General features: G+C 42.1%; 1 protein-coding gene across 3 annotated transcripts in view; it reads left to right on the top strand.

The window, feature by feature from the left end:
* The first annotated feature begins 916 nt into the window (after positions 1-916).
* ECM2 (extracellular matrix protein 2) overlaps positions 917-17,449 on the top strand; it is a 190,522-nt gene continuing 173,989 nt past the window's right edge. The window contains exon 1 of one of the 3 annotated variants that reach the window (XM_085624889.1): positions 917-1,086. The gene's annotated coding sequence lies outside the window, so the exon portion shown is untranslated. Of the gene's footprint in view, positions 1,087-1,620; positions 1,910-17,449 lie in introns of those variants that run through there. The other 2 variants (XM_085624888.1, XM_085624890.1) reach the window with 2 other exon arrangements.

Here is a 17,449-nt window from a genome sequence, read left to right as displayed (position 1 = left end):
TTCCAGCACGTAACTCACCAGGCCCACTTCGAAGAGCCTTCATTGGCTTTCGATTAGGAAGTGCTGGATTTTCAAATGACTGTGTAAAACTCATTTTAAAGTGTAGGGGATTGGGGGGATGGACCCCAATGTGTTCGAAGTAGGGTCAGCTTTATCAGCCTGCCACAAAGTTAACATCCTCAGGTTCGGCTTTGGCTACTCCTCTGCGAATATACAAGGTCAGACATGGTGGTGCCTCCCTGGCATAAACACCTGTTTTCCATCCATACTGGTAAGAGCTTGTCCTTCTAATAAATGTTGACAGCATGGCTATTGTAAGTATTGTTTTCTTTCTTTTATTCACTGTCTGTTTTGAGCTCTGTTGGTCCCGCTCCCTATGGAGCGGGCTGATTTAACATAACAGAGAATTCTCATCCCATTTCGCTAATATTTCTCAGCTCTAGCTAATGTCCGGCTGCTAAGTCCAGTATCAAGAGGCCCGTCATGGTGTTTGAGCACGTCACGCGCTCAGTTAAAATGACACAACCGTTCTACCTGCAACTTGCAGTGATATCACCACAGAGGGGGACGTGAACGAACGTATTTAGTAGATGTGGGTGTGTGGCATCTGCAGAAGCGGGCATGGCAAGCTGTGGTACTTCAAGGTCACGTGCATCCTGGGCTGTGACGACATCCTTTGTTGGTTCTAAAGGAAGGAACCGTACCTGGAAGACAGGCCCAGATGAAGTCATGGTGCTTCTACGGTTCTGCGACGAAACAGATTCCAGCCTAAAGGTTATGTTTTTGGGTAGTTACACATTAAACTCATGCAAGCTGTAATTACGGCCCAAAAAAAATGCTGAGTCCCACAGCCATTTTGCGCGCGACTTCCCAACCTACAGTGCTTCAAACAGCAAAGATACAGGAAAATCACTTCAGTAGCTATGTGGCTTTGAACGGCACATACATCACTCTCTGCTAAAAGCGCCTAGCATAGCAGAAGCTAAGCAGACAGAAAGTCTAAGAAACCCCCCAAGGAGGGAACAAAAAAAACAAGCCCGGCGGGAAGAAGCTGCCTTCGCTCTCAGTCGCCAGACCAGACTTGTGGTAACGTACCAAGCCCCCCCCCCCCTCCCCGCCCCCCTGCTTTTTATGTTGTGGTTTGCTTCTAATGTGCAGCGTAGATGATGTTTATGCTTTGCTTGGAGTCCATCCACGAGAGAGATGCAATGGCTTTTTTCAATTTCTGCAAGCAGATATGGCGCCCTGGCATGCTACCAATTTTTTTACTTAGAATTGATACTACTTCCCCAGTCTATTCTGGTTTCAACAGAAGCAGTGATTGGGAACAAATACATTTAATTAGGAAACCCTTGAACACAGACTCGAAGTCGTGCTCTCAGTTCAGATGCTACGTTTGGACTTCGGCCCCCAAAAGGTCCTGTTAACCTACAGTGACCTTGAGTGAAAGTACACCACCTGGACATAGCTGCTCGGTCTGGGCTCCGAACCAAATGAATTGAAAATGTTTTGTCGTTCCTTTAAAAGAAAATTCGTTTTCCCCCTTTTTTTTCCAATGCACGGTTTTATAGAGAGAAATTTCCCAGCTGCGCCTTGTCAGCCAAAGGGCCTGCCAGCGTTGCAGACAGATCTTTGTGTGTGTTTTTTTAACCCGATGCTTGCAGCGAGTGCTGTGTCTGCTGCTGTGTTGATAATGCATTAGTAACTCGGTTCAGCCCTGCACAGCGCTCTTCCTGCCCCCAGGGGACAGATCTGTTTCCAGCCTTCTCCAAGGACTGCGATAACGTGCTGGGACATCCCAGGCTCCCCGCTGCCGTTGTCGTAATATCACTTTGATTCTGTTTCATTTTGCAACTGGCGGCTAAATGACCATCAAGCAGAACACGCCACACTTAGGTTAGAGTCCCAGGTAAAACAAAATGCTTTATATTTTTAGCTTCTGCTTCAGCATGGGTCTTTGAGCTGCAATGACTCGCACGTTGGGTTGCATGCGTGCGTGGCGCGGGTTTTGCGTCTGGTTTCTTCTGAAGTATTTGTGAAGTGAAAAATGCCTGCTCTGCTGTTGAATTGCGGGGTTGAACTGAGCTCTTGAACACTTGCCACGAGTGAGAAGCTTCGGTCATGTGGAAAAACGCGGCTGTGTGTTTGGCTCGTGGTCAATGAAGTTCCCTAAACACCTTCTGCTGCTGAACGCGGCATCTAAGGCAGGTGGAAGCTGAGAGACAGGGGAACACCTGAGGATTTATCAAACGAGACCATAGGGTCTCATTTCCGTTCTGTGGCAGAGTGGCAACATACAATAAACTAAAAAAAAAAAAACGGCAGTATTGTTGGTAGTTTTATAGAAGCATGGTTGCAGGCAAGAAGCTGCAGTCTGGGGGGTAACAGAGGAGGACACAGCATGTAAGAGTTACTGCCATTGAATGGGATTTTGCCAAAATAGTGTTTCCCCTCCTAAAAGGGGAGGATTTCTGGAGATTTAAAGTTGGGCGGTGTAAGCTCGGGCCAATCCTGTTTGGAAATCAATCAAAAATAATTTCTTCGCATTGTAGTGGTCACAGTTGTATGTTACACGCTGGGCAATGTTGAAGCACCAACCCTGGGGAAAGTGGTTGTGATGCAGAGAACCAAGGAGGAGAAGAACTTGTAGGTTTGCAGGGGGTCTGAGAACTGGGCCAAGTCCATGGTGGGGATCGGATGTATGACGATACAACGCATACTTTTACAACGCATGCACTTACAACGCAATTTTTACAACGCAACATCCACTACAACGCATTCCATTACATCGCATGACACTACAACGCATTTTTAAAAACTCTTTACAACGCATTCCATTACATCGCATACTACCTTTACAATGCATACCATTACAACGCATAATATTACATTGCATTTAAGGTAAGTATTGGATAGTATAGGGGTAAAAATTACTATTCTTACTCCAGGGGGTGCAACAGTAGGGTAAGTATTGGATAGTATAGGGGTAAAAATTACTATTCTTACTCCAGGGGGTGCAACAGTAGGGTAAGTGTTGGATAGTATAGGGGTAAAAATTACTATTCTAACTCCAGGGGGTGCAACAGTAGGGTAAGTGTTGGATAGTGTAGGGGTTTTACCCCTATACTATCCAATACTTACCCTACTGTTGCACCCCCTGGAGTAAGAATAGTAATTTTTACCCCTATACTGTCCAATACTTACCTTAAATGCAATGTAATATTATGCGTTGTAATGGTATGCGTTGTAAAGGTAGTATGCGATGTAATGGAATGCGTTGTAAAGGTAGTTTTAAAAATGCGTTGTAGTGTCATGCGATGTAATGGAATGCGTTGTAGTGGATGTTGCGTTGTAAAAATTGCGTTGTAAGTGTAGTGCGTTGTAATAGTTGCGTTGTAAAGGTTGTTCCCCTGGGGATCGGGTACCTATTGTCAATTGATTTTCAAGGGGTGCGCACCACGACTGAGAACATCCACTTCTCCTAGAGGTTGACCACATAATGGAATGGTGCAGCTTCTTTGCAAAACAGCCTTCCCATTGCATTCCGATGCCATGTATTTGCTGACACTTGCTCGTTTCCAAGTGACACATTGATTGACTGGAGGGCTTTTACTCAGAATAAAACTAGACATTGATGTTTAGGCTGTCCAGGTGTGTTTGGTTAAGTGCCATGATTAATAATAGAGGTTTACACAGATGTGCTCATCTAATGAATGCATGCAACAAGCTGCTAATCCAACACGTCCTACACTTGGAATGTATTCCTTGTGAGAGTGACTTAACTGTTTTCCTGCAAAATGCTTGTGTATGATTGCACACGTATGCTACAGGCATAGTGTTCGTAACTTATATGCAGCCCATCTAACTTATTTTATATAATGTACTGAATGGTCCATTATCGAGACGCAGGCTTTTTCTCCCTGAGGTGATCCACAGACATATGATAAGTCACTAGTTCTATCCTTAATTTTGTACCCCACATTCTCTGCCCTCCTCCTCTTCCCTGCTGGGATCCCTGCTTTTGTCTCCTGTTCCATGACCAATACATAGAGTATAAGTAGAAGTGACTTTGGGCTACTTATTCAACTGTGCTCATCAACATTTCTTTAATAATGGGAGTCCTCCCTGTCCCTTCTAATACTAAGGCAAGTATGAGTGGGCCATGCCCAAAGGAACAAAGACCCCCCACGCTCCATCCCCTGGCTTTACAGACCAGGGACACACAAAAGCTGTAAGGAAGCTTCTTTTTTTAGGTCTGGTGTTATCGACGATATTTTAATTTTACTAAAATGATATGCTTAATATAATTAGTTGTATGAGCTTTCACAAACCCTCTTCATTCTTTGGTCTGTTATTGTGCCATTCAAATTTTTCTTCCACTTATTACAGCGGATAGCATGTGACAGTGGCCATTTGAGCCATTGCCTAATTTCACTTCTGCCCTTTCACAGGAGCACATCCAAACACAAAACAGTTCCCCTAAATGACAGCGACTATTGTGACAAAGTGTGCTTTTCAAGAGCAGTGCAATATTTTTGTTTACAGACACTTGTTTTTATATTGGTGAAGCTCTGCAAAAACCATGACAAAACAAAACGAGCATCAGCAAAGCCAAAAGGCTGGTGGCAAACGCCAGACCTATCTGCTTTGCCATTGCTTATTTGTCTTTTTAGCTGTGACATTGGTGTCCACTGGTCTTACTTTTTAAAATCCTTTGGAGGTTTACATAAATTGTTGTTCCTAGTACATGACATCAAAAATGGCAATATGGCTGAACATCGCTTTACGTGAAAAATGGGAACGCAAAGTTGCTGTCTTTATATTCTTGTATATTCATGTTCAATGTTACGATAATAGTTTTATAAAGTGCTTTATTTTCATAAGAGTGATGTATTGTCTATTGAAGGAGAACTAAAAGCACAGGATGGCCCAGTATTTGGGCAATAGAAAGGTTGGTAGCTTTTGATGTAATGCACAGCTTTCTTGCATGGAGTAGCCACCCAGAGGCAGTAACCTATCTGCTTGTCAAGAAATTTGGAGCATGTTTGCCCCTCCAAAATACAAGCGTGGCAGTAAAGCAGACACCACACTGGTATTTTGGAGGGGCAAACATACTCCAAATTTTGATATTTGACAAATAGATATGTCTAATATATCTTAAATTCTTCAAACTCAGATGAATAGTGACGTTGGGCCCGATTCACAGAACTAACTTAAGACAAAATCCTAAACTTACTACCATTTTGGTATTCACAGAAGGCACTTACTCATCAATGAAGGCACTTACTCATCAATGAATAAGTGCCTTCTGTGAATACCAAAATGAGTAAGTGCCTTCTGTGAATACCAATATGAGTAAGTGCCTTCTGTGAATACCAAAATGTTAGTAAGTTTAGGATTTTTTCTTAAGTTAGTTCTGTGAATCGGGCCGGCAGACTTACTATTTAGAGCCCTGAAGAATCCTTGGTGGACGAAACGCATTGTCTACTGTTCGTTGATGTGGTTTTTAGACGATAAAGACGAATACAGATTTGTTGAAAGAAGAAACCTCCATGTGCATCTTTTGTGACTCAGCAACAAATTGTCATGACTATTGGTGCTATAGTCTATGCATGAATCCATGCATAAAGCAAATGTACTTTGCCATACTTAATTACTAATCTTGAGCGCTGAACCACCAATCACATAGCCATTCAGATAATTCTCTATATGGGCAAGTGGTACTATAGATAGTTGGGCACCACAGGCTCTTAGTTTTTTTTATGGGTGGCATAGTTCAATCAGTGTTGTTTCATATGACAGGTTAGATATTGAGGCTTCTTAATGAGTGGTTGAATGATAGCATGGTCACATGCTACTGGTATGTCAGCTTAAATAAAAGAGGATTTGATTAATAGTTGGATCGGTGGTGCTACACCAAGGGTGAGGATTTCAAACAGTTTGGGTGTGCCTTGGTTTTTGGTTGAACTTGATCTGTGGTTGCTAGTGATAGTGGTTTAGCTGTAATCGTCCGTCAGTTAAAGGATAAAAGACTTGCTGTAGGGATTTGAATGGTGGACTGGCAAGAGAATGATTAATTTCCCGGGGCCTGTGGATAATGGAATGCCTTGTTTCCCCGGTTGATGGCTTAGGTTGAAACCTCATTGGCATGGCAGAAGGAAAATATGTTTCTCTTGAAGCAGATTGCCGTGGCTTGAGAGAGTGAGCTAAATGGGGGCAACATTGTGTGTTTAACTGTGGTGGCCAAAGGGGTGATGCAATTTTCTTTATCAGAAGGACAGGATCATGGGTGGTGTAATTGTTGTCATGATTCAGTTCCTGAAGTGGTGGATTTGAATTCTCTGAAGCTTTGCAGGGTGCTTTGCCTACAAAAGAGTGATTTTGGTGCCAGTGTTGTGTACTGATGCTCTTTACTTGGCCATTACTGGCAAGCTAGATTCCATTATTCTCCGAACTTGGAGTAGGCTGATTGCCAGGTTTGAGGAAGAAAATGTAGTTGAGACCAACCTAGTTGAGGTGTTTTAAGAGCCAGGGTTCAATTGCTTGGTTGTGATTGTCACATTAGAGGCCCTCTGTTAATATAATTGTCTGAAAGGTATCAATGCCTTAGGGATGATCTTTTTTCATGGTTGGCTGAGTTCACAGCGATGGGATGAAGTGGTGTGTGCTTGGATGGCAGTGACAAAAAACTGGATGGATCACAGGGCAACCCAGAATTGATGTGGATCAAAATCAAGGTGAAGGAAGTGGCCAGCTTTGTTCAAGGGTTCTATCACTAATTAAAATAGGGTCGCTTAGATAGCTGAGCAACAAGGGGCTGGAGAGGCTTCAGCACCTTTTTCCAAAATGCTAGTGGGGCAGGCAGTAGCTGTGCTCTGGAACCAAACCCTATTCCTGTCATCTATTCCTGTCATGGAAATATCTCAACAGGTGAATCAAACAGCAATTTCTGTGCTGCTGCTCCTCCTGTACAAGTCAACCAACTTTGAGGCTGGTTAGGATTAGCATTTCAGTATTTGCAGGTGCAGAATTATGCTGCATCTGTTGTTGGGAGGGGATTTATGTGGGTCAGTTGATCATGTTTTCAGCCTAGGAGGACATTGGAAACCAATGTCTAGCACAAGATGGCAACCGTAAGTGCTGTAAAATTGCAGCAGGAGGAAGCTGCACTCCCCTGGGATGGAATGACCTTATTATGTTAGACAGACTGAATAGTTTTTGTGCTTAAAACCTCTTAAACATCGCCTTGTCTCTTTTGGTACCCTATTTCTAATTTATTTCTATATGCCATGAGTTATTTTTTCATACAAAACTTCAAAACCAGTAAAGATTACTGTTAAAGGAAGTATCTTCTATTGGTAGTTTTTCAATGCTCATCAAGACTTTCTGAGACTTAATTTGCTCAGTTATTTAAGATAATATGCTGAAACTACAGTTTGTTTGTTCTTATATGTGCCAGATTCACAGTCCTAAACCCAAAAGATGTTATCATTCTTTCCCAATATCAAAGGCCCTGCTGTATGCTAGCCCTTCATTCAAAGTACAGCAGGGAACTGGATGAAAAGAGCTGATGGAAATTTTAAGGAATGTTTAAAAAAAGCCTGAAACTTGATGAGCATATTGAACTCCTGTCAGATCAGCAATTACTTCAATTAAGGGTTGATGGGATTTCAAATATGTTGTGCATGCTTTCTCTATGGACCACTGTCTGTGTGCACTCTAACCTTTCAAAAAGCTATTTCCAAAGTCTATAACCACCACAAAGTGCAAGTTATGGACATGTTGTGCAATGTCCCTTCCTGTGGTATTAAGAGAGAAATACATTTGCACACTTTGAATGATTCAGTTGTAGATATTAGTGGTGCCATTTAGGGGTCATCAGGAGATGACACTGTCCCTTTATGTAAAGTTCTTGACCCCTAATATTGTTGGTAAAACACCTGGGCCCGTACTATAGACAGGGCACAGTGTCCCTGTTTGTGCCACTGCTAACTTCAGCATTGTTACCCAACACGTTAAACCCTCATCTAACCTTTTTGATTCATCGCGTTCTTTAGGTTTATTTTGACACAGTGGACCTCCCAGACCTTCTTTTTAGGTTCTACTCACTTGGAACCAATACTCAATATTAGACTGTTTTTTTCTCTGCTGGGTGCAATCAGGGTTAGTACGCACTATAAAATTAATGTGCTGTCATCAGTCCAGCCGAAAACCCGAGATAGAAGTGATGCCAGAGAAACAAACATAACTGATTTTTCTTCTGTGTTCACAACTGGAGCTCACAAAGTCCATCCCAGCCCTTCAATACCTCATCCCACATTACTACGATACACCGGACACTTGCCTCTTAAGTCGCCATGATTAGCTCGCCGTTTAATGTGATGGGGAGGGGTAGGTTGGACAGAGACCACCCTGGTCAATGTCCAACCTATCCCTTCCCTGTAAATGTAGCAACCCCGACACAATGAGAACCATTTTGTGATATAAGGAGATGTATCCTATCACCTTCTAATATCTTTAATTGATAACCTTCTCTGAAGAATGGGAAAATACATTTGGATAAGCTTGCTTTAGAGTGCATCACTTATTCCATTTGATTGAAGACATACTTTTGATAGAAGTCTGAATTTCAATTTGCCAGAGTGAGGTTATTTTGCTTGCTTGTTCCCTCAGTGACTTAGGGGCTGTTTGCAAACATTGTTGGTGTGGTGCAATGATGCCATCACCACAGTCAGCTTCTTATGCTCCATAATGCATGAACAGGTCAGTAGTCCACTTCCGGTGCTTCTTTACAGTACTCCCCTGACCCTTCCCCACCTTTAGTCAATCATTCCTGCACCACATCTCTTGAAATGGGGTTATTCCTATCCACATAGGTATCAACCCCTTGTGCACACCATCTGACCTTTCGGATCCTCTGAGTAGCAAGCCCCTAAACATATCCTGTCTGATAATATGTTTCTTTAAACTGCCGAACCACTCCCTGGCACCTACCGATCCTACATATAGTCTTCGTTGCTACCCAATTCCAGAAACTCAGGATGAACCTTTTATCTTCTCACTATTATCACCCACTCTCCATAATCCCCATTTAATCTGAATCTCCCAAACAATTTGTCTGTAACAGACAAACTCTAATTTTATGGAATCTACTTAGTCTATTTCCCATGCAATCTGGGTTCTGACTGACTCTGCTGCAACCATGATAATCCATGCAGCTAACTTCAGCATTGTTACTCACCACATCCACCACTCTTCTATCCTTTTCATTCATCAAGTTCTCTAGGTTTATTGTGACACAGTGGACCACCCAGCCCTTCATGGTACACTCCCCTCACTTGAAACCAATTCTCAACATTTGACTGGTACTTTCTCTACTTAACAGATCACTTTTTCTTTGTATCTTATTGCCCTTTTCTGTGAACTGCAGACATCACCCAAGGTTCTGTCCTGGCCACCACCAGCTTTCAAAATGAGGTGACATAAAAACTCAGCTTAGTATTCAGGGAAGTCTGGAGCACGTTCTCACCAGTTCTCCCTCATTCTCAGCCCATACAGCCCTAGCAGAATATTGCATACTGCATTTAACTGCCCCTACTGTTCTTAACCTATTCTTAAGCTTCTTTGTACACTTCATCTCCTCTGTCCAGTATTCCACAACTGCCCTTCAATGCCATCTCCTCCAACTGACAACCAAAACACTACCTCAGCTCCCTAACTGCCCAAACTCCCATTCACATCTGAAATCTATAAATATGCAAATAATTTTAAATCTCTGGGTTTCTCACAGGTATATTCCAACCATGTCCTCACTATTCATTAACATGTAGTGTCTCCTAAGACTCAATTCTCTCACCAGTGATTTTAAGCTTGTGCAAGGTGGCCCAGGAAGACCTTTGGGCTGACATGAGTGTTAGCATTCACCAATACTTGGATGAAACTTCAGCTCAACCTAAGATTACATTTGGCCACAGCAAGGCCCAGATAAACTGCCTTGCTTACTCCAAGCCCAAGGCCTACCGCAAATTGTGACTAAGGGTTTTATTTAGAGTTTGGCAGAAGTGGGACAGCTGCCAAAAATCGAAAGGTGTCCCTTTCCCAAGAGTGTATACTTGACGTGCCGCATTTGATTTAGTCCCTCGGGACAAACTTTGGGGCGTCCTGGACGACATGGGGGTTCCCAATGACATATTAGCCATCTTAAAAAGACTCCACTTGGGGAATTATGCAAGGGTGAGGTTTGGAAGGGGGGGCACCTTGACTGACCGATTCCCCGCTGACAGGGGGGTTAGACAGGGCTGTGTGCTGGCGCCGACTCTGTTCTGCCTCTTTGTCAATGGGGTGATCGATCATTTAAATGCGCTGGAAAACATTGATGCTCCTAGACTCGGAGGCACAGGGGTACCTGCTATTCTTTTTGCAGATGACACCCTGTTGCTCTCAAAGTCCCCAATGGGCATCCAGCGGATCCTTGATGGATCGCAAATTTCTGTGCGATTTGGGGGTTGGAGATCAATGCTTCGAAGACCAAGTACATGATCTTCAACCCCCCCCAGAAATTACGTCCCAACCCCACACTAGGACCCATCAGGTTGGAAAGGGTCTCCAAATTTGAATACCTAGGGATAACACTAAATGAGTCCATGACTTGGGACTCACATTGCACTAAGGCTAGACTCAAACTAACCCAAATGACAGGTGGTCTGGCAAGGATGTCCCGTGGTTTGACCTATCAGCCACTTTCCTCTCGGCTACAGATCTACAGGATGCAAGCAAAAGGGGCAGTGATTTCTGGTGCTGAATTATGGGGGCATTCTGCCACCCATACTCTTCAGGTCACTGAGAACAATTTTATTAGACAATTAGCAGGGCTCTCGTCTAGCACCCCTCTTTTACCACTGAGACTGGACCTAGGCCTAAGACCGATTTTGGAAGAATTAAGTCTGAAACCGCTATTGTATTGGCAGAGACTATGGTCGGTTCCAGAACTGTCTAATTTTAGATTCGAGCTACAGGAAATACTGAGACTGCGCAATCCTGTACGGCTTCCTTGGCTCAGACATGTCAAACAAATATGCGAGGTATTGGGCAGGCAAAATTTATGGTCCGACCCAGAAAACATCTGCCCTAGAACTTCACGAAAGTCTCTCTCAAAAGTCTATCATGAATACCAACTGCGTACTAACATAACCAACGCAGAGGAGAGATCTCTGACGGGCAAATTCTTGGGGGTAAAAGACTTATATCTCCAGGAGGATGTTTTTGACAATATTGCCCCCCCAATTTCCAGGAAACTTTTTCTGCAGTGGCGGTATGGCACCCTTCCTCTCAAAGCGCACACTGCACGATGGACAAATGCTGAGAGCTCACTCCAATGCCCAGCTTGTGACTACTGGAGGGAATGCGACTTGCATATAATATTCTTCTGTCCAGCATACAGGAAAGCAAGAAACTACTGGCTTGTTCCAATACTGAGAAATCTGGGCTTTAGGCGCTATTATCCTGCTTACAGGATCTTGAAAAGCGATCTGTCTGCCCCAATTGTTTTTGCGTTGGCAAAATTTTTAACTTCAATGTGGCGCAGACGCACCCAGTGTATTAAGTTATTGAACGAATGACGGTTTTACAAATTGTTAAATTAACTGCAAATTATACTGTATTCCAATGCTATGGATTTCTTTTATGCTGTAATTCTTTTATGGTCCAAGTGACCGAAATAAAGAACAATTGAATTGAATTGTATACTTGGCTATGCACAGTAAACTCTGTATAGCCTTCTATGTGTGTTCATGTCATAATCGCTAGCAAGAACATCAGGCATTGAAAAGGCTTGATAAAATGTGGCTGGTCTAATACCCCTAGTTCTCAACACAATCAATCCATGAGCTTTTACAATGATACCAACCCTAGCATAATGATGTCCATTGTGCAGAAGCCCTGGACTGCCTGGCATCTATCTGCTGGGCAAAGCTGTTTGCACCAGAAGACGACTTAAAAATAGCCATTTCACTGGTCACATCTATCTCGATGATAGCAACGCTCTTTTTGCTGGTATCCCCAAGACACATATGATAGCGCAACCGAATAATTCCAACTCTCAGAGTAAGAGACTGAGTTCCTCTGCCTCTCCACTTCAAATTCAATACCTGCTGCATCATCTACAAGGCATTAAAACCTCCTGACAAGGAAGACCAAGCCATCCATCGGGTCTAAGAAGACGCAAAGCTCCAGACCCAAATCCAGATAATGAAAAGCCTTCTCAAGCTGTGCATGGAGGATGTATAACTTTATCTTAGTCTGTCATACATAACCTCTGGCCCTTTTCAGGAAGGAGCTCAAAGCCTTGGTCTTTAAGCAACAACTCATTGCGGTCTAACCATTTCGATGTCAGCAGACTCCCTCACTTGCATTCACCCTTCTTCAAACTTCACTCACCCCATGGGTTTCTCACCCGAATCCTCCTCCACCCGCAGCCCAGTTAGTCCTGTAACTCTCCGCTTACCCAGCCTTACTATCTTCTTCGATGCACTGCACTAATGCACAATGCTTTTTTGCTTTGTAGGTAGGGTTCCTCTCTATAGGTTTACATTCATACGTACATAATGTAACTCTCCATTACCCATTCATGCAGTCCACCCAGCAGCCGTGTCGTTATGTTATGTTTAAAGTGCTGTATACACTCTTCTTGTCGAACCACTAATTGTGCACAAACAAATGCATGCAGTATGGCAGGGCAAGAAAGTGTTGGCTGCCGATATCTTTCATTTCAAAATCTTGGAAATACATGAAGTGTGCATGACTCACCCGCCCTTATTTTTAAAAGACCCCCATGAACACTCTGAGGTTTGCCAAAAGCTACTTTCATTAGAAGATGCCAATTAGGAGATCCAGAACTACCTGGGAGGCGGAACCAAAGCAGTCTGCTTCACTACTACACACACAGCCACTGGCAGTGGAGATCTGAGCATCCAGGCCCCGACATCCAGCCGGACCCGTGTCTCCTGAAGCTCGCCGTCCGCAGCTGCGTTTTTGACATTTCAGACTTTGTACTTCAACCAAAAGTTGTTTTATTTAATTTACTTTTTCCATTGTGAGATGATGTATGCACCCCTAGACAGCGAGCCTGCGATGTGGGACTGCTCCAGAATCTGCTTTGCAGTGAGCGCGAGCAGGGTGAATTCCAGCTCTGATTGGGGGGAGTGTGTGCATCAGTGCATCCTCACCCCAGTGCACACAATGACCTCACACGCTGACAGAGCAGCATCTAACTTTCAGCTCTGATATAGTGAAGCAAGTAAGCACATTTTCACTTCTTTTTTCGTACAAACTAAACAATCTGTGTGAGTTCTAAAGCTGTTTTATGTGCCACCCAAATTTAAATTTAGTGTTTGTAAGGACTGTGGATCGGTAGGGTATCAAGGGCGCCCCGGGCCCCAATGGAAGCAAAACATGTGCTCCTGATCCCCTGGGTTGCCAGTGATAAAATATAATGGGGGTGCTATAATTGGGGTACGTTGCCGCACCTGATGCACTACTGATAGCCACGCCCATGCTATGCATTAAATTAGCGGACAGTGGCACTATCACATTGTTTACATTTACAGCACCTTATTTTTATGGCATCCCTTGGACTAGTCTGTATTGGATATTTTGGGCATTGCATAATGAATAAATTATTAATTTAAACATTCAACTGGCATTGCTGTAAATATATGTAATGTAGGTGTAACGCAATATGTATCTAAAAACAAGCATTCACAAAGCCAATAAGTCTGGAGTTGGCCACTAGCCTTTTGGCTTTAAAAATTCTTGTTTTATTCTGTCATGGGTTTTGCAAAATATTATCGTTGGGGATGCTGCCAGGTCCACATGAAAACATATTTTTTGATCTTAAAAAAAAAGCACACAATACAATTGTATTTACTGACACTGAAGAGAATTTCTTTGTGTGTAGCTGTGCTCCTTGTGAAAGGGAAGCCTGCTGTAACTCACAGTGGAGTCAGTCAATGGCTGAAGTGGGCTGACCCATTGCCCCATGATGCATGCTGTGGTGGGTGGAAGAAAAATATTAATGACACACCAACAGACTAAAGGATAAAGTATGATTGAAACCCCCAACGGCTAACTATGTTAAAAAACAGAAAAGAAAATTGTCAACAACCAACTATCCAGCTACCTGAAGGAGAATATTCTTCTCCAGTACACTTAATTGGGATTTGGTCCACAGCACAGCATAGAAACAGTTTTGCTTGAGGCACCAGAGGTTATCAAGTTCATGCTGATTAAAGTTAGAGGTTCTGCATTAATCCTACTCAGTCTATCTGCAGTGTTGGATACCGTCTTCCACCCAATTTTGCTGCAGGGCATGATGGAGTTAGCTATCAAAGATCTGGGTTGGTAATGGTTATAATGTTTTTTTAAAGGAGAAATCAGGACATTTGGTTTGCTCCATATGCCTCATCTAACAAGCAGTTAGTGTTCAGGGTGCCACAGGGCTCTTCAATCAGCCCATTTTTTAACATCTATATGGACCTCTAGCTAAACTCATCGAATCCTTCTGGTCAGGGTGCCAAATTTCAAGAGGGTCAAGTGCGGGGGCTGCTCCTTTTCGGTTATGGCTAGAAAGGAGTGAAACCTGCTTCCCCATTCTTTGAGATCGATCCACCACAGGAGCCTTGTTTAGGAAGGCACTTAAAACCCATCCTTTTGCCTTAATTTAGGAAATGTGGTTGACAAATCTGTGGATGTTCCAGCACTGGATGCTCTGTTGCGCAGCTATGCACTCTACAAATATGTAATTCATTTATTCATCCATGTCATACAGGCACTTTTATTAAATCATAAAGGTCTTTGCTAAAACCAAACCTAAAAAAAAACAATCAGTCTGGCGTTGGCTGTCAGCCTCTTGCTTATGCTAATGACTTTCTTTGTGATATTTGTATACATTTGTATTACTACTAGAGGATGAATAGATCGATACATAGATAGGCTTGCAAAGACACATGGATAGAAAAGGCTATGTGGAGACACAGAGAGAGTTGCATAGCTAGATCATTTCTAGATATAGAGATAGAACAAGAAATTGAAATATACAGTACAGTTTTCATTAGTAATATAATGGTTAAATGACTATATAAGCATGGCATACAAGGGCACTGAAAGCGAACTAGAAAGCCACAAAAGCAGGACAAACAGAGTAGAATTGTTCAAAAGTTTTACTCCTCAATTGAGACACTTACCAGCACGACATACAGGAGTGCATTTATAAATGCACTTAATTGTGTTCTAACTAAAATAGAGGATAACTTTGAAAAGAACAGTTTCTAAGGGACTCAATTTGGTTTGCTAGGAAATACCAGAAGTCAGATAAACAAATTCCAATCCAAAAGGAATTTACAACAGCATTAGAAAGAAACAGGAACTGATGAAGCTGGGATGTGCCCTGTGGTCACATCTAAAGCAACAAATGTGTCCTGCTATAACAGCAGGCTCTAATCACAAAGCCAAAAATAAAGACATATAAAGTATAAAAAAAGTAAAAAGTGTAAAAACACTGGCACTGAAGGGAGGTACATTTGCATTTTAGATCTGCAGTTAGCAAGACTATTTGATTTTAGTAAAATTATACACAGAATATTCTTACTAAAGGGGCTTTAAGCCAGCTCTCTTCAGCCATTGGTCAGTTGTTTTGTCATTCATATTTTGCTTCCACCCATTACAGCATACAGCACGGAACAGTGGCTCTGCCTCCTTCAGCCACTGCCTAACTTCCTTTTGAGTGACCACATTTTCTCTTTCGCAAGAAGCATACCCACACACGAGATATTGCCCTTCAGTGCAAGTGTTTTAGTACTTTTTACTTTTTTTTTTACTTTATCAAATGCCCTAAGAATATTGGAAGGTTTTGTAGTGGGGAAGTTGAAAACATTACGTTTGACAAAGTAAATATGTTTATGTAATCCATATTACCCTGAACTCAGCAAATTATGATTGTGGCCTTTTGTATTTGAATTTAAATTCTGCAGGTTGATAGAAAAAGCAACACTGTTTAGGATTACAAAACAGTTTACTGCAGTCCACAGTTTAGAAATAAAATTAAAATATGCTTACTTTTTTTAAATCGAAGTTTGAAATGCTATATAGGTCGAAAGCCTGCTCTCAGGCACTATCTCATTAGTAGCAATTCAGAATGGCAACATTTTAAAAACAACCATTTACAGTATTATGATAAAAGTGAAGAATGACTTCTGAAAACAGTACTTCACTATTTTTAGGCATGACATAGAGACAGCTTTAGCTATTTTGCCAGCATTATGTTTTCCCCAAAAATCATAATAAAAATAGATTCATATATACTTATATTGAGGGGCTTTGGTCACCCCTCTTCACTCATTGGTGTGTTCAATTGTCATTCACATTTTACTTCCCCCCACCAAAGCATACTGGATGAGGCAATGAAAAGGAGTGCCCTTCACCTGGGCTGGAGTAAAATACTTTATTATCATATTTTTGACAATTGTTTTGCACATTTGCCAATAATACATTGTACACTCACCAAAGTCACACCTGTTGACTTTTTTGATAAAAGGAGGTTCTTAACATTTTTCCCACATGTGAGATGAGAACATGGACAGCTCTTAGCCAGCGGGGCAGCTCGGTCCTATATTCTGATTGTTTACAGAGCGAAATGTGTGTCTTGTATAATGTGTGTGTGATAGGATAAGGAGAAGATTTTAGCAAAGGTACGGACTGGTAGTGATAGCCAGTCTAAGAAGCAGTGGCCAAGCCCCATGTGCTTTCTAGCAACATGTAAGCAACAGCCTCTTTGGTCAATTTTTGCTTCATAATGTCTGTTTGAAAGACACTCACATGGCAGACGTTATGAAGAAGGTAAATACTTATCTGCACTGTGCCCGTTATTCCACAACACCTACACTTACCTTAATCAACTGCTTTCTTGCCTACCTAGAACTCAACATTTGCTAGCCTCAAGCTCAAGGCTTGGCCTTTCAAGAGGTGAGGAGTGATGCAAGAACTGACATATATGACTCACAACAGTTCATCGTGTAAGGCAAGCTGTATCATAACAATGGGATTCAAAAGATAATAAGATATTTTAGCCAGAGATAATGCCATAAAAATAGGCATTTATTTCTCATGAAGGTTAACAAAGTGGCACATTTCCAACATAAATTAGAAATATGGCAAGGAATTTACAAAACAAACAATGTTTTCTAGTATCCCTCTAAAGTCAATTTGTGGAAGTCGTCAGAGGGATGTTGTCCAACAAGTATCATTTAACCATCAGGAATGTCATGTGAAAGTACAAGTAAGTTACATGAGTGAGAATTAAAGCAAAATCTTCTCTCATCAGTCCATGAAGTAAAAATGCAAAACTAAAGAAAATGTCACTTAATGCATATTAAGGCAATGCATTTTAATTAATAAA

Source organism: Triturus cristatus, chromosome 9 (genome assembly GCF_964204655.1).
Source record: "Triturus cristatus chromosome 9, aTriCri1.1, whole genome shotgun sequence".
Classification (NCBI taxonomy): domain Eukaryota; kingdom Metazoa; phylum Chordata; class Amphibia; order Caudata; family Salamandridae; genus Triturus; species Triturus cristatus.
The sequence above is the reverse complement of the archived record's forward strand: the minus strand, read 5'-3'. Positions and strand labels throughout refer to the sequence as shown.